General features: G+C 42.5%; 1 protein-coding gene across 3 annotated transcripts in view; it reads left to right on the top strand.

Moving 5' to 3' along the window:
- CCDC149 (coiled-coil domain containing 149) overlaps positions 1 to 24,267 on the top strand; it is a 127,984-nt gene that overhangs the window by 240 nt on the left and 103,477 nt on the right. The gene's annotated exons all lie outside the window — the stretch shown is intronic.

Genomic DNA, 24,267 nt, shown 5'->3' with positions numbered 1-24,267 from the left:
CGCGGGGGACGCGCACCCCGTGGCCTCGGCTCGCTGCCCCCGCGCGGCCGGCAAGGTGCGCGGCTCCTCCCGCACTTTCCCGTCCGCCCGGGCGCCACTTTCTCCCATGACAGCTGGTGCCAGCCTTTGGGAAGGGCCCTTCCCTCTGGGCAGGGCTTGGCCCTGGATTGGAGGGAGCAGCGCGGATCCGGGAGTGGGAGCCAAGCCCCACCTGCCTTCTCGGTTACCGCTGTTTCGGAGCCAAGCGATTGGGCGCCCAGTGCCGAAGCGGAAAGGCGGTGCCAGGAGGGTGAATCCGGGTGCTGCGACAGGTGGAATCAGCTGCGGCGGAGGCTTGGGGGAGGGGGAGGAGATTCCGTAGGGTCCTCCGTAGCCTTCATTCATTCAGGTATCAGTTCAGTCGACACGCATTTACCGTGGGCCACCTCTGTGTAAGGTGGCTGGCTGTTTATCAAAGGCGCGAAGCACTAGTGCAGAGCTCACTCGATTTGTGGAGGCAGAGAATGCCCTGCGCCCCGCGCCGCCGCCCCCCGCCCCTCTGCCCCGCAAAGATTTTGTCATAAACACCCCTGGGGTCGGCTTTTGCACTCCTATGAGATTTCCCCTTCAATCCACTCTAAGAATTTTGGGGCCTGGGAGTGGGCTGCCTGACTTCTCCAGGTGAGAGCGGGGTGCTGAGGTCTCACAGGTAAATTGCTCCTCCTGACTTACCATTATTTGTGATGGCAGTTAGTCGTGTACCCAGCCGTGCTGATGATCTCCCAGCAATTCTCCATTCTTTCCCTCCTGAGGACCATTCCCACCGTCAGGGCCCGCTTGGGCCTTCTTTTTCTTAATCCTACTGTGCACCAGTCGGGGCGCAATGGTTTGCTGTCTTCCTTTCTTGAGTATTGGAAGGGAAAACTTTACCGTCTTTCTTCTTTATTTCCTGGGCCTCCAGCTCAGTCTAATAACAGTATTTAATGTCTAGTGTGCAAAACATTGTATTTCTGAAGAGGAATGGGCTGTCATGTCTCCCCAAGTTTAGCTTGCCCACTCTGTCTGTAAGTAATAGCTGCACAGTATATGACACATTGTCGTGCAGTCTGTCTGCATCTCCTCTGTCAGGGGACAGAGACTCTGCAGATCTTCTCTCTTGGCCCATGGAGAATCAGACCAAGTAGTGGAGGAAGCTGGAGGTGGTGTTTCTTGGAAGTCCAGTGCTGAGCTCTGACATAGCAGAATGTTCACTATTCCAGCAAATACTTGCAGAATGGCTGTCAAGAGTCAGGTACATTGCTCTGTATTTGGAATGCAGTGGCCAAGAAAACAGACAACCCCTTCTGCCCTCAGAGAACTCCTGAAGCATATAGTATAGTGTGGGAAGAGTGTCATACCACAAACACTAAGAGAATCCTAAAAGGTGGAATATGAAGGATGTGAGACCAAAGAAGGAAGTACTTCCTGGCATGGCTGTCCTGGATCCAGGATGCCTCTACCTTGCACCAACCACGTGGTATTACAGCCTTCTGGTCTCCCCACTAGGCTATGTGTTTCATTTGGCTTTGTTCCAGGTGCCTACACACTGAGCTCCATACACAGTAGGTCCTCAAAAGTATACTTGCAGAAGAAGTCTAGATCCAGAAAGGGGTCTTTCCAGAGTTGTCCTGCCTGTCCTAGCTGTGTCTCTCCAGGGCACATGCTGTCTTGCCTTCAGACATTTATTACAGCTAAGGACACGGAGGACACACAGCTCGAGCCTGTGGGGTGTGAAAATGAATGCAGCATGCTTCCCACCTTCATAATAGCGAAAAGCTGTTCCTTGAGTCCATCCACCATGTATAAGGTAGAAATTAGTTCTTATTTGACAGATAAGAAACTGTGACTCAGACCTGCTAAGGACCTTGCTCAGAGCCTCACATCTGAAGGGGGCAGAATTTGGTCTGTTTGACTCCAGAGCTCAGGATTACCAGGCCACGCTTTGGGTCTCAATCACCAGTTCATTTGTGTGTATCTTCGCCTAGATAGCAGGTTCTCGAAGGGAGGGGTCTGTGTCTTATTCCTCTTTGAATCCTCAGCAATTGGGTAAGTATTGCTCAGAGTACGATCTACAGATTATCAGAGGCGTATTGGGAACAAAGAGTACAAACAGTCATTGAAATTTGGGGGGAAATGCAAGTTTCTGGGTCTTTCCCCAGAGCCAGTGTAGTGCGTTGAATTGTATTCTTTCCTCCATGGATATACCTAAGTCTTAATGTCCCAGTAGCTGTCATAAGACCTTTATGGAAACAGGGTCTTTGCAGATAAAATCAGCTAAGGATCCCAAGATGAGATCATCCTGGATTTAGGATGGGCCCTAAATCTAAGGATGAGTATTCTTAGATTCAAGACACAAAGCTGCAAGGCAGAAGGCTGTGGGGACGCAGACACACACAGAGAGGAAGCCCTTGTGAAGATGGAGGCAGAATGGGGAGCTGGGCAGGGACAGCCCAGGGATGCCAAGACTGCCAGCAGCCACTGGGAGCTGGAGGAGGCTTGGAGGTTGTCCCTCAGAATCTCCAGAAGGAACCAGTTCTGCCAACACCTTGATGTTGGACTTCTGGCATCCATAATCTTTGAGAGATACATTTCTGTGTGAGAAGCCACCCAGCTTGCAGTGATCTGTTGTGGCAACCACGGGAAACTAATTACCTTGCTGCATGAAAGTGCCAGGGCTCTACCCCCCAAATCTGCTTTTCTCACAAACAGGGCTCCCCAGGTATTTCCCTGACCATTTCCTGCCCATGGGTGTACACTGGGTCTGGTGTGGAGACATCGTCTGGGACTCACGCAAGTAGGATTCAAAGAAGAATATGATCAGTGGGTGGGACTTCTCTGGTGATTCAGTGATAAAGAATCCTCCTGTCAATGCAGGAGACAGGGGCTCAATCCCTTGGTCAGGAAGATCCCCTGGAGGAGGACATGGCAACCCACTCTAGTATTTTTGCCCGGGAAATCCCATGGACAGAGGAGCCTGGCCAGATACAGTCCATAGAGTTGCAAAGAGTCAGATATGACTTAGTGACTAAACATTGTAGCTGTCTACAATGGTCAGTATCTAGTGGTTTTGAAAATGACTTTGGAAGGCAGTGGGAGAAACTGGGGAAGACATCACCAGACATGTGACCCAGATCAAATGGGCTTTTGACAGGCGCCCATCTATTTCTACAGATATCCCTGGTCCTACCTCCTACCCTGAGTCCACACCCCATCGCCCTTCCTGCCCAGGGCTCTGTGCTCTTTCAATCAGTTTGCTTCCTCGGTTTGCCTCTAGAAAGCAGTTTTCATTTAAATGACCCTATAGAGATCAGTTTTATTTTCATATTTTCAGTATAACAAGCTGAAATTACAGCCTTCTCTCAGGCCCTGAAGTAAACATGGCCATGCATGTGAAAGAAGCGTGGTTGCTGTTCTATTCTGGAAATTAAATGTCTGGGGAGGGGGAAACCATCTTCTCATCACCACCTGAGGTGAGCTTTCAAATCAAGAGGACATCTTGAAGTACAGTCGTGCAGACAATCCACAACTTCATTACTAAGATAAAAATCCTGGTCATCTGTCAGCTGGCTGCCCTATGATAAACCATGCCCAATTCAATTTTGCTATTTGAATTTTGGTTAATTAATTAGAGGGCAATCAATCCTGTATTCTTTGAGCATGTTATGTATTCAGTGACTGGGTGTGTGTGCTCAGTCAGTCCTGTCTGACTCTTTGCAACCCTATGGACTGTAGCCTTCCAGGCTCCTCTGTCCATGGTATTTCCCAGGCAAGAATACTGGAGTGGGTTGCCATTTCCTCCTCCAGGGGATCTTCCCAACCCACAGATCAATCCTGCATCTCCTGCATTGGCAGGCGGATTCTTTACCACTGAGCCATCTGGGAAGCCCTGTTATCCCTGGGCCTCTACCCAAAGTTGAGCCACTGATATTTGGGGTAGAGAAGTATAAGAGGCTTACAGTCTGAGCCTGTGGTTAAGGGTGTGGCTTTGGGTCTTGTTTGTTAATTGAGATCTGGACCTGCGTCATGACTCTACTTCTTTCTTGGTGCAAATGGTCAAAAATCCAACCCAAGGAAGTTTAGCTCAGAAGGAATTTATTGACTAATATTGTGGGTTGAATAGTGTCCCCAAAAGATATGTTCAAGTCCTATCCCCTACCCCCAATCCCTGTGAATGTGACCCTATTTAGAAATAAGATCTTTGCAGACGTAACCAAGTTAAGATGAAGTCCTTTGAGTGGGCTCCTAATCCAATGACCAGTGTCTTTGTAAGAAGAAGGAGATTGGAGTGCAGAGATGTGCAAAGAGAAGATGATGTGAAGACAGAGGAAGGAAAGCTGTGTGATGACAGAGGCAAAGGTTGGAGTTATGCTGCTACAAGCCAAGAAATGCCAAAGAATGCTGGCAGCCACCCGAAGCTAGGGAGAAGCCAGGAAGGGTCTTCCTCTAGAGTCTTACTGGGGAGCCTGGCGCTTCCTACAGCTTGATTTTGGTCTTCTGACCACCAGGACTATCAGAAATCAATTTATGCTGTTTCGGGCCACCCAGTTTATGCGGTTTGTTAACAGCAGCCTCTAGCAAACTAATACAGCTGATATGAATAATTCCAAGATGGCGTGGCATGGGGCGCAGCTGGATTCAGCCCTCAGACCGCTCAAATGGATGCTTTTTCTCCATCTTTGGGTCTGCTTGTTGCCTGGTATTACCCTCCCACCCTTCAAGTCCAGAGGGAGAGACAGAAACTCTCATGCCAGAAGTCCCATAAAAACTCAGGAATCACTCCCTTTGAACCCACTTATATCCCTCACCTGCCCTGGGAGAAGTTGCTCAAGGGGTGTAATGATCTGTCTGGGGTCTGCAGTTATACATGGGGCCCTGCCCAGGCCACATGGACTGTGAGTGGATTGGGGCAGTGGGACTGTTTGCCAGAAGAAGGGGAATGGATGTTGATAGAATCACCACATTGTGCAACTCCTCCAAGTCTCATTTTTCTCATCCTTAAACAGGATAGTAAAGTACATGCCACATAGGTGCTCTTATTGTGAGGCTCCAATGAAATCAGGCTTGTTAGTGCTTTGCTTTCTATCAAGCAGTAAGTGTTTAGCAAATATCAATATAGTGAGCTTGGACCTCAGGACAGCAACTTAGATGTTCATGGAACAAAAACTTCTTTATTTTGTTATAACACTTTAATTTTGATTACAAACTCCCATTGTAAGGGGAGTGGAAACATAATCTGGATCAGAGTCATGCCTCTTCTTGAACTTGTATTTGAGTTCTAGAAGGAGTTAGTAGTATTTAGCTGTTGTAAGTTAGTGGTGTTTACTAGTATATCTCCCCATTGGCAGGAGTGACGGTGTGGAGGGGCACATCTGGCCTAGCCTATTTTTGTTTAGCCACACTCTCCTCTTTTCAGTCTAGTATCTGGTCACTGGTCATTGTTGATCACTGTTGTATCCTCCCTTGTTCCCCTTTTCTGGCCCTTTGGTATCTGTACCACACCCATGCTATCCTGGGTGAGTGAAGAGCAAGGTGGTATACTGCTCCTTCACTGCTCTGGGCATGGGGGACTTTGCTCTCTTGCCCAAGGTGGGTAGCTTTTATCATGTTCTGCTGTCCCTGAATCACTCTTGAACTGAGGAAAACTTTGAGAAACTATGGTGAAATTTCTGCATAAACATACCACACCACACTAAACTGGGTCCAGGGAATTGGGGATTATTTTTACTTCCTAACAAAGAAGAGTGTATTTGTTAGGATAAAATCTAAACCACTTGAAAAAGATACCTACTCCCTATATTTAGGTCTTTTTTATGTTATAGTGTGTGGTCCAGTCTAGAAGGACAGCCCTGCTCCACGTGTCATTTAAAAACCCAGGTTTCTTCCATCTTGTTTCTCTACTATTTTTTGAGGGGGTGATCCTCAACTGTATAGTTAAAGCTGAGTGGTTGCCATGATTTGTCCCAACCCATAAGTAGGGGAAAGAGAGAGAGAGAGAAAGGGGAAGCTCAGGGTAAAGGGCTTTTCTTTAATTAGGGGTGCTCTGCTTACTTTTCTTTAATTAGGGATCACTTCTCATACCCCATTGGTCTGAGCATCATCACATGGCCACATCTAGCTGCAAGGGAGGCTAGGAAGTGTCATCTTAAGCTGGATGTACCCAACTTAAATTTGGGAGGATTCTATTAAAAAGTCAGAAAACACAAACTATAAAAGAAAAAAACAAGGATAAAATGGGCTTTACCACAATTTAAAAAAAAGTCTACTCTTTGAAAGACTCTGTTAAGAAAATGAAAAGTGGGGGAAATTTTATGCATAACACATATCTTATATCCAGAATATATAAAGAACTCTTATAATGCAATAGTGAGAAGACAACCTAATTTTTAAAATGGGCAAAAGAGTTAAATAGACACTTCACTGAAGAAGATATTCAAATGGCAAATAAGCATATGAATGGATACTCAGCATTATCAGTCATCAGAAAGATGTAAATTAAAGCCACAGTAAGATACCACATGGGTCTTCCCAAGTGGCTCAGTGGTAGAGAATACTCCTGCCAGTGTAGGAGCCACAGGAAACATGGGTTCGATCCCTGGGTGGGGAATATCCCCTGGAGGAGGAGATGGCAACTCACTCCAGTATCCTTGCCTGAATAATCCCATGGACATAGGAGACTGGTGGGCTCAAATAAAAAATTGAAAAATCAAGTGCTGACAAGGAGGCAGAGTGACAAAAAATCTCCTACATTGCTAGAGAAATACAAAATGGTACAACCACTTTTGAAAACAGTTTTGTAAGTTCTCATAAAGTCATATCGACACCTAACCCAAAAACCCACCTGCTCCTTGGTGTTAATCCAAGAGAAATGAAGACACATGTCCACACAAAATCCTATATGAGAATGTTTATTGCAATTTTATTATAATTGCTGAAAAATGAAAACAGAACAATGTCCACGACTAGTGAGTGGATAAATTGCTACATCTGTGTCATAGATTCCTGTTGAATATTAAGATGGAATGGACTACTGATGCATGCAAAAACATGGCAAGTAAAAGAAGGCAGAGACTCAAATGCCCTGGCTATAATATTCCACTAATATGAAGTTCTTGAAAATGCATAACTAGAAGGACAAAAAAGCCAATCAGTGGTTGCCAGAGCCTAGAGTGGGTGAGCAGACTGACTGCAAAGGAACATGAGGTAGACTTTTGAAGTGATAATGTAGTCTATGCCTTGCTTGTATTGATGACTTCGTGACTATATAAGTTTGATAAAATCTATAGATCTGTATGCCTCAAAAGAATGATTTTTTCCTCTATGTAAATTATACCTCAATAAACCTAAATCTTTCAAAGGGAGGGGGAACGGATATTCAAGACAGCTATTGCTATAGAGAGATTTACTAACTCCCTACTTAACACGTTTCTGTCACAACTAGTTATGCCCCACCCATACCTCGGTCCTGCTGTTCTTACTGTGTTCTCTCCACACCACGCTGGTTAGTGTGCGTTCTTAGACACTCACTGATATCCAGGCTCTCTCCTCCCTTGCACTGTGTCTGCCTTTTCTCAACTGGACATCTCTTCTAGTCTTTTGGAGGACCGTGGGGGAGGGAGAAACTGGGGAGACTCTTCTGTGCTCTGGTGTCTTAAGGATCAGGCTTTCTAAGTTGAAAACTCAGTTGCTTTGCTCCCAGTGTTCTGCTGAGTGCTGTCTTCCTTGGAACATGAATGCAGAATGTCTGGCTTTTAAGAGGGGGAGGGATATGTGGGGAGAAAAGGGAGAGGAGTTACAGGAATTTGAGGCAAGGTGGATAGAGTATAATTTAATATTTCAAAGCATCATTCATATTTATGTTATTATTAAATGAAGAAGCAGTGCACAATAATGAACAATTGATCTTAGATACGTATACAGGCAGTTGGTGAGGCTTTAAGAAGTGGGAAAAATCTTAAAGGAGAGTTGGAACTGGGTTCCTCACCTTTGAGTGAAGAGGGCATGGGCGAAGGTGACTGGAAGCAGATGTGAGCACTGAACTGGTGGTCATTCTTTGAGGAAATGCTCCAGATAAAGGCTAAAACTAGTGCATTGAGGTATAGCAGAAATGGATGTTGGATGGCCAGGGTAGACCAGATGGCAAACAACTTCAAAAGCAAGACGGAAGGGTGTGCTCTGATGTAGCTGGCAATAGTCACTGAAAGCTTTTTTAGCTAGAGTGTAAGTTGATGAAAATACTTGGGAAAGATTTGTTTCCACTGAACTCAACAATCACTGAGCCTTTGTCATTCACAAGGCACTGTGCCAGGCAGTAAGGATATAAAGACAAATTTGGTAGCTGTCCTCAAAATCAGGGGAAGATAAGTGGAGATTAGCTACCAGCAATCTAGTCTTTTCTGTCACCATCAATATTCCCAAATACCCCTATTGCACCTAAGTCATAGCATTTATCATATGGTTCTTTAACCAATCTTTGACTTGCCTCTCTCTCCGCTGGACCCAAAAGATCTTGAACTCCTTGAGGGTAGGGACTGTATTTTATTGTGACTTTAGCACTTGCCACTGGACCTTGCCCTTTGTAGATACTCAATGAACGTAGAATATGTGACTGCTTAGATATTTGAATAAATAAAGTGATAAGAGGATAGAGCATCAGTGAGGATTAGAGAAAAAGGGATACCTATGAGATAGATTTTAAAGGAAGATATATACAGGATTTCATAGCCAAGTCAATTGGGAAGATGCAATAGAATGAATCCAAGATGACTCTCAAGGTGTGGCTAGAGAGTGGTGTTGCTGGGTGTGACAGAGAGGTGGGAGGTGACCAGGTCTGGTGAGAAGTGTGTTCCATTTAGAACCCTGCATTGTTCTGAGTTTCCTGGGAGTGCTTGAACTCCTGCAAGGCAAGCTTAGTGTTTCCTGGGAACATTTTTGATGAGCAGCTATCTTCCTAGTGGCAGGCTAATTTCAGAGTAAGTTTATTAAAATTAGCATGTGGGGGAAAGTGAGTACAACTGCTATTTTTAACTAATAGGATTCATGTTCTCTCCTGTGCAGGGAAATTCGCATCTGTGCTTCTAAAATTGACAATTTCTACTCTTATTATGTTAAAAAATTAATTTAGTGACTTTCACATTGAATAAAATACATTGGCTGAAGATTAGAAGACGATTTTGGCTAGTCCCTGAATGAAAAATGACCGGAGCGAGCAAGGTTTCTTACTCACTGCCTGGTTTTCCACCAGTAAAACCATAGTGGGGCTTTGGGTACTTCCTGGCAGAGGACTTTGTGAGTTTATGTCTCTCTGGTCCTTCACGGAAAATGGTGCCAGTGGTAGCAGATACCTGGTACCCAAGGAACACAAACCTTTAGCAGATGTTTTATTTTGAAGTGTTTCTATTTTTATTTCACTTCTTCTAGTCTACTTTATTTCCATTATCTTATAGTATCCTACTGTAACAAACATCTTAACTTTGTTCAAGATATCAGATCTTTTTCAAGCCAATATACCTTCTATACAACTAGCCTATTAAGCTACTTTAAAAAAGATGCCTCACCAGGTCCTCTTACTCAGCGGACTTCAATGGATCCCCATTACTGGATATCTGAGACCCACCCCAAGCTGGTCTTGACCTATCTTTCCAGCCTTGTCCCTCAGTTTTCCTCATAGATTGGCTGCTCCAGCCAAAGTGATCTGTTCTCTGTTCTGACTTTTGCCTTATTATCCTGACCTCAGCTGGGTGGGTCTTCCACTTCTTCCCTTCTGACCAAAGACAGCCTTTACCACTCCTCCAAGGTGGGATAGATGCCCCCAGCCCCCGTAAAATCATCCATGACCGTCCGAGCTTGAAGTGAGCTCTTCATCATGTTGTCTTATGTAGTACAGGTTACAAACCACTCGTGTAGAACTGCCAGCTCCCTGAGAAAGGAAAGGCCCTTCTCTGTGTGTGGATTTTAACTCCCACACAAGTTAGTGAGCCCCTGAGAAGGAACTGTGCCCACCTGTGCTGAGGTAGAAGACAGGAGTTCTAGAGTGATGAGGCTTTATACTATGGCTCAGGAGGTGCAGGACCCAAGTGAGGATACTGAGAGAGCCTCCCTCAAGTGACCTAGTTCTGGCCCATTTGTAGGGCCTCGACTTTGGTTTCACGTTCTCATTTATGGGGAGAGACGCACAGACGTGCCTGCCCACCTAGTTTATTACTGATAGACATACAGGTGGGGGGTCATTGACATCAGGATGGATCCGTCACTGTGTTAGGTTGGTCAGTTGGCGTGTTAGCATGAAAGAAGAATGAAACACAGCCCAGGGGTATTTCAGGGGGACAGGTGGATCACAAAGGAGGAGGTCAGCATTCAACATAGCAGATGCATAATTAACACTGTTGTGGGCAAAGCCTCATGCTCTGCAGGGAAATTCATTTGGATTGGGGGATTGAGAAAGGTTTTTGATGAGGGTGACTCTGGGACCAGAAAGGTTGGTAGGATTTCTATAAGTGGAAATGTAAAGAAAAGGTATTCTAGGCAGAAGGAATGGAGATATTGTGCAGAGGTGGTAAAAACACAGGGCTTGTTTGGGAAATTCCAGATGTCTTTTTCTGATTAGAGACACACATCAGGTACTGTTTGTTGGGCCGACCTTGAATGCCCAGCATCGAGAGTGCGGGGTTCCTGAGTGGCCTTCATTCTGGAGACGACTCAATGGGCATGACTGTACACCTTAAAGGGGAGAGGTTGCCTGGGGATGAGGGTTGAGCAGGACCTGCTAGGCCCCCTGGACCCCCGCCTGCACCTGGAAGGCCTGTTTTTCTGCTTTGATTGTTGTTCAGTTGCTCATTCATGTTCAACTCTTTCCCATGGACTGCGGCACACCAGGCTTCCCTGTCCTTCACCATTCCCTGGAGTTTGATCAAGCTCTTGTCCATTGAGTCGGTGATGCCATCCAACCATCTCATCCTCTGTCATCCCCTTCACCTCCTGCCTTCTCAATCTTTCCCAGCATCAGGGTTGTTTCCAATGAGTTGGCTCTTCACATGAGGTGGCCAAATTATTGGAGCTTCAGTGTCAGCATCAGTCCTTCCAGTGAACATTCAGGGTTGATTTTCTTTAGGATTGACTGCTTTGATACAATTCATTAATAAGGACTCTGTGCCACCTTTTCTACTAACCCCTCATGGCCCGGGTTCTCGTCTACTTTTCCTGAAATGTTTGCAACACCTTCTATGATCCTCTTTTTTCCATGCAGTTGCTAGAGTTGTCCTTCTAAGCACCAAAATGATTTACCACTCCTTTGCCTAGAGTTCTCTGATGGCTTTCTAGGGTCTGTGGAGTGAGAGGCTTTCCTCAGGTGATCTCCAAGGGCCTGCTCTCTCCTCATCTTCAGTAGCTCCTCTGTACCCCTATGCCACCACCAGCCCCAAGCTCTACAGAACTCCTGTTTCCAGAGCATTCCATGCCCTGAGGTATCTCTAAGCCTTAGCTTGTGTTCAGAGGTTACCTCCTACTCACACTTTAAGGCCAGCTCAAATGTGATAACCTCCACTTGAATTTCCTCCCTCCTGTGGGTCTCAAGAGACTAAGAAGTAAATGATGGTATGTTTCAGTTGGAAAGACAGTGTGGGAGACGGTGAGCAGGATAAGAAGGTAAGGCAGTGGGGTTCTTGAGGATAGGGACCTTTGGAGGGGTGAGTGGTCATGTGATCCTTGGCAGGTACTTGTGGAAGGAAGGAAGGGAGGGAGGGTAGGAATGAAGGAGGGAAAGACAGTTTACCTTGCCATTTTCCACATTCTCTTTGAAGCCAGCCCTACTTGCCTACTGGTGTATCCCACTTCTAGCCTCTCCCCAGGCTGATCATGGTTCTGAAGGAGCTGGGCGGGAAGGTCTCCATGGCCAGCAAATGCCTGGTGTTCTGGGCAGCTTGCTGTCTCAGGCTGCAATGGCTTATGTAGGTCATCAAGCTCTGCCACTGCATAACTACGTTGTTGTTGTTCAGTCGCTAAGTGGTATCCAATTCTTTGCGGCCCCATGGACTGCACCACACTAGACTTCCCTGTCCTTCATTGTCTCCTAGAGTATGCTCAAACTCATGTCCATTGAGTTGATGATGCATAGATATGTAGCACCATGGCCTTAGACAAATCTCCTGATTTGTCCAGACCTCAGTTTCTCTGGATTACAATGAGGATAATAATACCTGCCTTGTGCCTCTCACCTAAGATGAGGATAAAGTGAGATGATGTACGTGAAAGTGTGTTTTATTTATTTATTTTTTAAAGTCCCCCACTTTCTACAGCCAAGGAGGTGGTTCTGTCCTTGCCTTGGCTTTAGGAAAAGCCTTCCCAGGGCTTCAGAGATGCTTCAGCAGAGGGTGGTGATGTGTCAGCTGCTGACTTTCAACGTGATGCCATTGAAAATTCATATTGATGGAGCACAGATTGACATACCTGCTTGCTCTGCCATCTGCAGACCCCATGACCAAGGCAATATTGGAAGTGGCAGTGATGGGAGTCTCTTTTATTTAAGCCAGTTCCAATTTGCTTTTTAATTTGCTCCAGACTGGTGAGTGCTGTTGGGGTCAATCTGTAACCTCTTCTGCTTTCCCGACAGTCTCTAGCTCTGCCAGTCCTCCTACCATGTTTTCAGGCTGCTCCATCAATTCCCGGGCAACTTCATTGTGCCCTCTTCTGTGCCCACCTTATTCACCTTCTGACTTTGCACCCTTCTCACTCCCCTCAGTTCAGTCTCCTGTTGATCACTCTACCTTCCCTGTTTCCTGGGGTTTTGAATAAGCCTCACATTCAGCTGATTTCAGTGCTCAAGACTCAGCATGTGTGCCCAGTCATGGGGTCCTGTTTGATTCTTTGGGACCCCATGAACTGTAGCCCAACCAGGCTCCTCTGTCCATGGGATTTCCCAGGCAAGAATACTGGAGTGGGTTGCCATTTCCCCCTCCAGGGAATTTTCCCGACTCAGCTATCAAACCCATGTCTCCTGCGTTGGCAGGTGAATTCTTTACCACTGAGCCACCTGGATCCCTCAAGACTCAGCACTTGCTCACAAAGAACTAGCAGTCAGCTCCCCACCCTGGATTCTTGCAGGTGCCTTCCTGCCTCCTGCATCTCTTTCTGCCTTTCCTTCTCATCCATCCTGCCTGGTCAAGAGTCTGGAAGCAGGACCATGATCCCTACCTTCCTCGCTTAGAGCCCTCTACGGCCCTATAGAACTGCCTTTGGCTCAGACTCTGTTGTCATTTAAAGTCTTTCTTACTTTCATCCAAACCAAGCCTTTTTTACATTTCTCCTTTTCACGTGGCCTATTAATATATTCCTGGCAAATATAACTACTTTGGGGTCTTTGTTGGAAGCCTGTGTTTCCATGCACTTGGCCTTTATTCAGGCCGTGCCTTCTGCCAGGAACTCTTGTTCTCTCACTTCTCCTCACTCTACTTTCAAGGTTTGGTCATAACCACCTTGACCCTGAACTAACAGGTCGTTTGCCTTCTGTGATGCCAAGCATCTAGATACATCTCTCTGACCAGTGTTTCCTTGGCTGCCTCACACTGGAGTTGTTTAGGTACATACTTTGCCTCCGGCCTGGAGTAACCCAATTAGGAGGGGTAGATTCAGATTTGAATTTCCCATTGTGTGCAGAACAATGCTGCATATAATGAATAAATTCTTAAAGAGATGACAAACCCTTTGGATTCTCAGCTAATATTTGAATTGAAAAACTACTGAATTAAAACAAGGATATCCTTTTTTTGTTTGTCAGAATAACATTCTTATCTCTTTCTCTCCCCCAAAGTCCCCTTATCTCCATTTGGTCTCACAGGCCTTCTGACTCAAAATTTATCAGTAGATTGTGATCTTTTAAAGGTAGTAAGTCAAATCTCCTTTTAATAAGCTCTAAGGGATTTGTGAATTTACTAGAAGTCAGTTCCTCCCTCCCACTCACCCTCCCACGTTCCCTTCATTTTCCTCCTTTTCTTCCAACTGGAATTTTATTCTATCAGATATATTGCTTGAAAAGAGTCAGGCAGAACCTGCGGGTGGGAAATCATTTAGTTATAAAGAGCTACTTTCTGTAATGGACTATGACCTGTTCTGTAGTGTATCTGAACAGAGGCCACCCTTTAACTCTGCTCTGGACTAGAATTTAAGTTTGTTCCTAGGTTATTTTCCACCCATGGTTGACTCTCATGCCAAAAATTGTGTGATTTGTGTGTGTGTGTGTATCTATGGCCATCTTCTTACCACAAGAAGTAGCAAATAAAAGTAATTCCTTACATCTGTCTTTCCTCCACTAATATTTAAAGAGGATTAACTATGTTCCAGGCCCTTTGGGGATACAAAATCCAACATGATGTTGCCACCTTCCTCTATATTCCTAAACCAATTTCTTGTAACCACTTTACCAATTAGAATGAGCAGGGGGTAACATCTTTATAGATGAAGAAATAGAAGTTCAGATTGGTTATGAAATGTTCGGAAATTCAGAGTCCTTCTTTTTGGTCTCTCAACAAGAAGCAAGCACTTGGAGCTAGACTTTTAAACTGAAAAAGGTTTAGAAGGTTTTTCCTCTGGGAGCCTTGGGTTCAGATCTTCTGTACACTCATGTCAGCTGACCTAGCTCTAAACCTAAAAATCTGAGCTAAAGAAGAGACATTTGGGGTCTAGCTCCAGGGCCCTGACAAGACTTCAGTTTAGGCTGGAAGTTGAGCTAAAGTGGTGTCAGGAGACCTACAGCTATGACCACATCCTGAAGGACAGGCAGGACATCTCCTTTGTTCTGTGGACTGCAGGCAGGCAGGTATGCCAAGTGACCCAGCCCTGTCTAAGCACTGGCTCCATGGAAGTTAGGGGACTCTAACTTCCCACCCCTGCCCAGTCACCCCCATCACAGTGTCCTTCAGCAGTGGCAGGTTCCTGCCTCGATGGCCTGAATCTGTGAATGAGAAAAGGTTGGGGTCAAAAACTGAGTGGCTGAAGGTGTTACCTAGAGATGATAAAACTTGGGTTGTGATGGATGTAATTTTAAATATCCAAGTAATATGAGTTCACTGCCCTTCCCCCCACCCCTGCCAAATTTGGAAAATGTAGACACATGCATATGGTGGCTCACCATTTGTCAGAGATCCAGGCACCCTCTGTTTCTCTGCTTGGTCACTCCATTCCAAGAGTGAGTAATGCCTATGTTGTCTTCTAGAAGTATCATGGTTTCAGATCCTATACTTGTCTTTAATCCATCTTGAATTTATTTTTGCAAATGGTGTGGGAATGTAGTCCAGTTTGATTCTTTTGCATGGAGGTGTCCTGTTTTCCCAACACCAATTATTGAACAGGCTCGCTTTTCTCCATTGTAAATTCTTGGCTTCCTTTGTTATAGATTAATTACCTATATAAGTGTGGGTTCATTTCTGGGCTGTCTATTCTGTTCCATTGATCTATGCATCTGTTTTTGTGCCAGTACCTTGTAGTTTTGATGATATAGCTTTGTACTGTAGTTTGAAATCAGGAAATGGTCAGAAGCTTTCTCTATCTCTTTTATACTTTAATAAAACTTTATTACACAAAAGCTCTGAGTGATCAAGCCTTGTCATTGGCCCCAGATTGAATTCTTCTCCTCCAGAGGTTGAGAATCCCAGCATCTTTTGTGGTTCAGTCACAAACCTTTCATCTTGGGGGCTTGTCCGGGATTCTTCAGGACAAGGTAAGGATGCTTGGAGCTCTAGTTCTTCGTTCTCCTAGCAAACGTTTTCTGCTGTACTTTACTAACTCTACAGTGTGCTTGTGTGAGTGAATGACACACCCTGCTCAAAGCAAGTGAGGAGCCCTGCTCTGCAGTTCTGCAGTGACCTCCTACAGCTTATGGCAGAAACCCTGTTGGGTGTTTATACCAACCTGCCAATTGACTTCCCTGGTGGCTCAGATGGTAAAGAGTCTGCCTACAATGCGGGAGACCCAGGTTCAATCCCTGGGTCAGGAAGATCTCCTGGAGAAGGAATTGGCAACCCACTCCAGTATTCTTGCCTGGAAAGGCCCATGGACAGAGGAGCCTGGTAGACTGCAGTCCATGGGGTCACAAAGAGTTGGACACAGCTGAGCGACTTTACTTTCACTACCTTGTTCTTTCTCAAGATTGTTTTGGCTATTCAAAGTCTTTTGTGTTTCCCCATAAATTTTAGAATTATTCTAGTTCTGTGCAAAATGCCATTGGTGTTTTTGCAGGGCTTGCATCGAATCTGCAGATTGCTTTGGGTGGTAGTCATTTTAACAATGTTGATTCTTCCCATCCTTGAACACAGTATTATCTTTCCAACTGTTTGTGTTATCTCCAATTTCTTTCATCAGTGTCTTATAGTTCTCCAAGTAAGTGTTTTTTACTTCCTTAGTTAGATTTATTCCCAGGTATTTTACTATTTTTTTAATTTATTTTTTTATTTAAGGATAATTGCTTTACAGAATTTTGTTGTTTTCTGTCAAACCTCAACATAAATCAGCCATAGGTATACATAAATCCCCTCCCTTTTGAACCTCCCTCCCATCTCCTGCCCCATCCCACCCCTCTAGATTGATACAGAGCCCCTGTTTGAGTTTCCTGAGCCATACAGCAAATTCCTGTATTTTATATATAGTAATGTAAGTTTCCATGTTACTCTTTCCATACAGCTCACCCTCTCCTCCCCTCTCCCCATGTCCGTAAGTCTATTCTCTATGTCTGTTTCTCCATTGTAAATAAATTCTTCAGTACCATTTTTCTAGATTCTGTATATATGCGTTAGAATACGATATTTATCTTTCTGATTCTGACTCACCTCACTCTGTATAATAGGTTCTAGGTTCATCCACCTCATCAGAACTGACTCAAATGTGTTCCTTTTTATGGCTGAGTAATATTCCATTGTGTATATGTACCACAACTTCTTCATCCATTCATCTGTCAACAGACATCTAGGTTGCTTCCATGTTCCAGCTATTGTAAATAGTGCTGTGATGAACAATGGGACACTTGTGTATTTTTCAATTTTGGCTCCTCAGCGTATATGCCTAGGAGTGGGATTGCTGGGTCATAAGGTAGTTTTATTTCTAGTTTTTTAAGGAATCTCCATGCTGTCTTCCATAGTGGCTGTATCAATTTATATTCTCACCAACAGTACAAGAGTGTTCACTTTACTCCACACCCTCTCCAGCATTTATTGTTTGTAGACTTTGATGATAGCCATTCTGACCAGTGTGAGGTGATATCTCATTAGTTTTGATTTGCATTTCTCTAATAATGAGTGATATTGAGCATCTTTTCATGTGTTTGTTAACCATCTGTATGTCTTCTTTGGAGAAATGTCTAAGTCTTTTCCCACTTTTTGATTGGGTTGTTTGTTTTTTCTGGCATTGAGTTGTATGAGCTGCTTGTATGTTTTGGAAATTAATCCTTTGTCAGTTGTTTCATTTGCTATTGTTTTCTCCCATTCTGAGCGTTGTCTTTTCACCTTGCTTGTGAAAGCTTTTAAGTTTAATCAGGTCCCACTAGTTTACTTTTGTTTTTATTTCTGTTACTCTAGGAGGTGGGTCATAGAGGATCTTGCTTTGATTTATGTCATCAAGTGTTCTGCCTATGTTTTCCTCTAAGAGTTTTACAGTTTCTGGTCTTACATTTAGGTCTTTAATCCATTTTGAGTTTATCTTTGTTTGTGGTGTTAGGAAGTGTTGTAATTTCATTCTTTTACATGTACCTGTCCAATTTTCCCAGCACCATTTATTGAAGAGGCTGTCTTTGCCCCATTGTATATTCTTGCCTTCTTTGTCAAAAATAAGGTACCCATAGGTAAGTGTAAGTGTTAGTTGCTCAGTCATGCCTGACTCTTTGTGACCCCATGGACTGCAGCCCACCAGGCCCTTCTGTCCATGAGATTTTCCAGGCAAGGATACTGGAGTGGGTTGCCATTTCTTTCTCCAGGGGATCTTCCCAACCCAGGGATCGAACCCGGGTCTCCTGTACTGCAGGCAGATTCTTTACCAACTGAGCTACAATAGGTGCATGGATTTATTTCTGGGCTTTCTATTTTATTCCATTTGGTCTATATTTCTGTTTTTGTGCCAGTACCATACTGTCTTGATGACTATAGCTTTGTAATATAATGTGAAGTCAGGAAGCTTGTTTCCTCCAGCTCCATTCTTCTTTCTCAGAACTGATGTGGCTATTCAGGGTCTTTTATGTTTCCATATGAATTGTGAAATTTTTTGTTCTAGTTCTGTGAAAAATGCCATTGGTAATTTGATAGGGATCATATTGAATCTGTAGATTGCATTTGGTAGTATAGCCATTTTCACAATATTGGTTCTTCCTACCCAGGAACATGGAATATCTCTCCATCTGTTTAGGTCATCTTTGATTTCTTTCATTGGTGTCTTATAATATTCTGTGTACAGTTCTTTTGTCTCCTTCAGTAAGATTATTCCTAAATATTTAATTCTTTTTGTTGCACTGGTGAATGGGATTGATTCCTTAATTTCTCTTTCTGATTTTTCATTGTTAGTACATAGAAATGCAAGTAATTTCTGTGTATTGATTTTTGTGTCCTGCAACTTTGCTAAATTCACTGATTAGCTCTAGTAATTTTCTGATACTATCTTTAGGGTTTTCTATGCACAGTATCATGTCATCTGCAAACAGTGAGAGCTTTACTTCTTTTCTGATCTGGAGTCCTTTTATTTCTTTTTCTCCTCTGATTGCTATAGCTAGAACTTCGAGAACTATGTTGAATAATGGTGGTGAAAGTGGACACCCTTGTCTTGTTTCTGATCTTAGGGGGAATGCTTTCAGTTTTTCACCATTGAGAATAATGTTTGCTGTAGGCTTATCATATATGGCCTTTACTATATGTTCCTCATATGCCCATTTTCTGAAGAGTTTTAAACATAAATGGGTGCTGAATTTTGTCAAAGGCTTTTTCTACATCTATTGAGATGATCATATGTTTTTATCTTTCAATTTGTTAATATGGTGTATCACATTGATTGATTTGTATATATTGAAGAATCCTTGCATTCCTGGAATAAACCCAACTTGATCATGGTGTATGAGCTTTTTGATGTGTTGCTGAATTGTTTGCTAAAATTTTGTTGAGGATTTTTTCATCTATGTTCATCAGTGATATTGGTCTTTAGTTTTCTTTCTTTGTGTTGTCTTTGTCTGGGTTTGGTATCAGGGTGATGGTGGTCCTGTAGAATGAGTTTGAAGGTGTTCCTTCCTCTGCAATTTTTTGAAAGAGTTTTAGAATGATAGGCATTAGCTCTTCTCTAAATGTGTGATAGAATTCTCCTGTGAAGCCATCTGGTCCTGGGCTTTTGTTTTTTGGGAGATTTTGGATCACAGCTTCAGATTCAGTGCTTGTAATTGGGTTGTTCATAATTTCTATTTCTTCCTGGTTCAGTCTTGGAAGATTGAACTTTTCTAAGAATCTGTCCATTTCTTCCAGGTTATCCATTTTATTGACATGTCGTTGTTTATAATAGTCTCTTAAAAGCCTTTGTATTTCTGCATTGTCTGTTGCAACCTCTCCTTTTTCATTTCAAATTTTGTTGATTTGATTCTGCTCTTTTTTTCTGATGAGTCTGGCTAAAGACTTGTCAATTTTCTTTATCTTCTCAAAGAACCAGCTTTTAGTTTTATTAATCTTTGCTATTGTTTCTTTCATTTTTCATATATTTATGCTCGGATCTTTATGATTTCTTTCCTTCTATGAATTTTGGGGGTTTTTTTGTTCTTCTTTTCCAGTTGTTTTAGGTGTAAAGTTAGGTTGTCTATTTGATGTTTTTGTGTCTTGAGATAGAATTGTATTGATATAAGCTTCCCTCTTAGAAGCTTTTGCTACATCCCATAGGTTTTGAGTTGTATTTTCTTTTTTTTTGAGTTGTATTTTCATTGTCATTTGTTTCTAGAAATTTTTTGATTTCCTGTTTGATTTCTTCAGTAACCTGTTGGATATTTAGAAACGTGTTGTTTAATCTCCATGTGTTTGTGTTTCTTACAGCTTTTTTCTTGTAATTGATATTAGTCTCATAATGTTGTGGTCAGAGAAGATGCTTGATATGATTTCAATTTTCTTAAATTTACTGAGGTTTGATTTGTGACCCAAGATGTGGTCTATCCTGGAGAATGTTCCATGTGCACTTGAGAAGGTGTATTCTTCTGTATTTGGATGGAATGTCCTAAAGTTATCAGTGAGATCCATTTCATCTAATGTATCATTTAAGACTTGTGTTTCCTTATTAATTTTCTGTTTTGATGATCTGTCCACTGGTGTGAGTGGGGTGTTAAAGTCTCCTACTATTATTGTGTTACTGTCAATTTCCCTTTTTATGTCTGTTAGTGTTTGTCTTATGTGTTGAGGTGCTTCTATGTTGGATGCATAGATATTTACAACTGTTATGTCTTCCTCTTGAATTGATCCCTTGATCATTATGTAGTGTCCTTCCTTATCTCTTGTAATCGTCTTTATTTTAAGGTCTGTTTTGCCTGATATGAGGATTGCTACTCCAGCTTTCTTTTGCTTCCCATTTGCATGGAATATATTTTTCTATTGTCTCACTTTCAGTCTATATATGTCTTTGGGTCTGAAGTGGGTTTCTTGACAGCATATATATGGGTCTTGTTTTTGTATCCATTCAGCCAGTCTGTGTCTTTTGGTTGGAGCATTTAATCCATTTACATTTAAAGTAATTATTGATATGTATGTTCCTTTTGCCATTTTCTTAATTGTTTGGGGTTGATTTTGTAGATCTTTTTTCTTCTCTTGTATTTCTTGACTATATAAGTCCCTTTATCATTTGTTGTAAAGCTGGTTTGGTGGTACGGAATTCTCTTAACTTTTGCTGTCTGAAAAGCTTTTTATTTCTCCATCAATTTTGAATGAGATCCTTGCCAGGTACTGTAATCTTGGTTGTAGATTTTCCCTTTTCAATACTGTAAACATATCCTGCCATTCCCTTCTGCCCTGCAGAGTTTCTGCTGAAAGATCCGTTGTTAAGCATATGGGGTTTCCCTTGTATGTTACTTATTGCTCCTCCCTTGCTACTTTTAATATTCTTTCTTTGTGTTTAGTCTTTGTTAGTTTGATTAGTATGTGTCTTGGCATGTTTCTCCTTGGGTTTATCCTGTATGGAACTTTTTGTGCCTCTTGAACTTGACTATTTCCTTTTCCATGTTGGGAAAATTTTCAACTATAATCTCTTCAAAAATTTCTCATACCGTTTCATTTTCTCTTCTTCTTCTGGGACCCCTATAATTCAAATATTGGTGCATTTGATATTGTCCCAGAGACCTCTGAGACCCTCCTCAATTCTTTTTATTCTTTTTACTCTATTCTGCTCTTCTGAAGTTATTTCCACCATTTTCTCTTCCAGCTAACTGATTCATTCTTCTGCTTCAGATATTCTGCTATTGATTCCTTCTAGAGTATTTTTAATTTCAGTAATTGTGTTGTTTATCTCTGTATGTTTATTCTTTAATTCTTTTAGGTCTTTGTTAATTGATTCTTGCATTTTCTCTATTTTGTTTTCAAGGTTTTTGATCATCTTTACTATCATTATTCTGAATTCTTCTTCAGGTAATTTGCCTATTTCCTCTTCATTTATTTGGACTTCTGTGTTTCTAGTTTGTTCCTGCATTTGTGTGGTATTTCTCTGCCTTTTCATTTTTTTTTTTTTTAACTTACTGTGTTTGAGGTCTCCTTTTCCCAGGCTCCAAGGTTGAATTCTTTCTTCCTTTTGGTTTCTGCCCTCCTAAGTTTGGTCCATAGGTTTGTATAAGCTTCATATAGGGTGAGATTTGTGCTGAGTTTTTGTTTGTTTGTTTGTTTTTCCTCTGATGTGCAAGGCTGAATGAGGTGGTTATCCTGTCTGTTGATGATTGGGTTTGTATTTTTGTTTTGTTTGTTGTTTAGATGAGTTGTCCTGCACAGGGTGCTACTGGTGGTTGGGTGATGCTGGGTCTTGTATTCAAGTGGTTTCCTTTGTGTGAGTTCTCACTATTTGATACTCCCTAGGGTTAGTTCTCAGAGAAGGCAATGGCAACCCACTCCAGTACTCTTGCCTGGAAAATCCCATGGATGGAGGAACCTGGTAGGATGCAGTCCATGGGGTCGCGAAGAGTCGGACACGACTGAGCGACTTCACTTTCACTTTTCACTTTCATGCATTGGAGAAGGAAATGGCAACCCACTCCAGTATTCTTGCCTGGAGAATCCCAGGGACGGCGGAGCCTGGTGGGCTGCCGTCTATGGGGTCACACAGAGTCGGACACGACTGAAGCGACTTAGCAGCAGCAGCAGTAGCAGGGTTAGTTCTCTGATAGTCTAGGGCCTTGGAGTCAGTGCTCCCACTCCAAAGGCTCAGAGCTTGATCTCTGGTCATGAACAAAGTTTCCACAAGTGGTTTGTTATGGCATTAAGTGAGATTAAAACAAATATCTGAAAATGAGAAACCAAAGATGAAACCCAGACAAATGGCAGTTACAAAATCAGGCAAATAATAATTAAAATAATGGAATATACACATATACATATACACACATGAGCAAAGTGAAAACAGTCCAACAAAAATAAAGTACAGTAGATTGACCCGGCAAAGAAAGTAAGTCAAAAGCTATATTTACCAGTTAAGAACAAAACTAACTAAAGAACAAACTGGAAAACAAAACTAAAGCAAGTTGCCAAGTGGGGAATAAATCAATGAAAGCAAAATGAAGCAATATGTTGAGAGGAAAGGAAAGAAAGAAAAGAAAGAATAGATGTGCAAAGTTAAACAGAGGTAGATGAAGAAGATTTATATACATTAAAGATTAACTGCAAGGGGAAAAGAACAGTAGGAAAGGCAAACAAAGGAATAAATATAGAAAAGATATAATAGGCTTTTTAAAAAATTAAAATTATAAAAAAGAGAAAAGAAAAATTAAAAAAACAGAAGAAAGGAAAAAGAGGAAAACTCCACAGAACTGCAAAAGCCCAATGTAGAGGCAGAGGTTTATAGCAACAATAAAAACTGTGACTGAATGTACACATATACATATACAGTCATAAGCAAAATCAAAACAGTCCAACAAAAATAAAGTACAATAGATCAACCTGGCTAACAAAGGAAACCAAAAATTATATCTGCCAGAACAAAACTAACTGAAGCACAAACTGGAAAACAAAACTAGAGCAAGGTGCCCATTGGAGAATAAAGCAATGAAAATAAAACTAACAAAATGTTGAGAGGAAAGGGAAGAAAGAAAGAAAGAAAGAATAGATATGCTAAGTTAAATAGAGGTAGATTAAGAAGATTTATATACATTAAAGATTAACTGCAAGGGGAAAAGAACAGTAGGAAAAGCCAACAAAAGAATAAATGTAGAAAAAATAATAATAGGTTTAAAAAATTAAAATTAAAAAAAAAAGAGAAAAAAAAAAAAGGAAAACTCCACAGAACTTCAAAAGCCCAATGTAGAGGCAGAGGTTTATAACAGCAATAAAAAATGTGACTGAGAAAAAAATATCTCAAAAGCCTAATTAGATTTAATAATGCCAATAAAAGCAACAACTACAAGTGAGGGGGGGTAAAAAGGAAACAAAAAAGAAAAAAAATCAGAAAGAATCTACAGAGCAAGTCAAAAGATAAGAATAATAGATGTTTTTCTTGAGTCACTGCTGTCAGAGTCCTTTCCCTTGCTGGGAGTCACAGTCCAGCTCACCTCCTTAGGACGCCCTCCAACACTACGCTGATCTCTGGACCTGCTGTGGGGGCAGCTCAGATTCTAATCTGGTCCTCCTCCTCCTGTGTGTTCTTGTCTCCAGTGTCCACAGCTATCAGAACTAGTGCATTTTCTTCTGTGGGAGCTCTCAATGACCTTTTATATATTCTATGGACACAGAGTCTGCCTAGTTGATCCTGTGGATTTAATCTGCAGCTTGTGCAGCTGGTGGGAAGGTTTTGGGTCTTCTTCCTTAGCCACACTGCCCCTGGGTTTCAATTATGGTTTTATTTCCACCTCTGCATGTGGGTCGTCCACTGGGGTTTGCTCCTGAGGCTGCCCTGGAGGACTTGGGTTTGCCCCTGTGAGGGTCAGGTGTGGAGGTGGTGCAGCTGCTTGGGTCTCAGGGGTTCTGGCAGCACCAGGTACTCAGGGGAGTTGGTGGTTAGGGCAGCAGGAAACATAGTGTTCTACAAGGGTATGGCAACCAGTATTGACCAATATGTGCCGGTCTTTCTCTGTAG

The sequence above is a fragment of the Dama dama genome, chromosome 17 (genome assembly GCF_033118175.1).
Source record: "Dama dama isolate Ldn47 chromosome 17, ASM3311817v1, whole genome shotgun sequence".
Lineage (NCBI taxonomy): Eukaryota > Metazoa > Chordata > Mammalia > Artiodactyla > Cervidae > Dama > Dama dama.
Note: the sequence above shows the minus strand (reverse complement) of the source record. Positions and strands in the feature narration are given on the sequence as shown.